Source organism: Ranitomeya imitator, chromosome 2 (assembly GCF_032444005.1).
Source record: "Ranitomeya imitator isolate aRanImi1 chromosome 2, aRanImi1.pri, whole genome shotgun sequence".
Classification (NCBI taxonomy): Eukaryota; Metazoa; Chordata; class Amphibia; order Anura; family Dendrobatidae; genus Ranitomeya; species Ranitomeya imitator.
In genome coordinates, this window is record NC_091283.1 from 647,806,577 (window position 1) to 647,807,153 (window position 577).

Below are 577 nucleotides of genomic sequence, written 5' to 3' on the forward strand. Positions count from 1 at the left end.
GGGAGGATATCCCCGCACCCAAGGAGCCACCTTCCAAATCCTTGGTATGGGGAGGATATCCCCGCACCCAAGGAGCCACCTTCCAAATCCTTGGTATGGGGAGGATATCCCCGCACCCAAGGAGCCACCTTCCAAATCCTTGGTATGGGGAGGATATCCCCGCACCCAAGGAGCCACCTTCCAAATCCTTGGTATGGGGAGGATATCCCCGCACCCAAGGAGCCACCTTCCAAATCCTTGGTATGGGGAGGATATCCCCTCACCCAAGGAGCCACCTTCCAAATCCTTGGTATGGGGAGGATATCCCCAGGCTTTACCCGCTGAAGAAATACCAACAGTACGATGTATTGAAAATCACTTTTCCGCCCCCTAATGGCTGTTGTTTGTATTACGTCTCCCAGCTGATGTTTCTGAATAAGGCAACGTGTTGTTGCCATCATGTGGTTATTATTGGAACTGCAAGGGGAAAAAGGGTTTGGAGCGCTCAACCTGATGGCTGGAACGCACAGCACATTGCTCAACGGAAGTACGGGCAGGAAGGGTCAAAAACCTGGAACGCAAAACCGGAAGTGGTAAG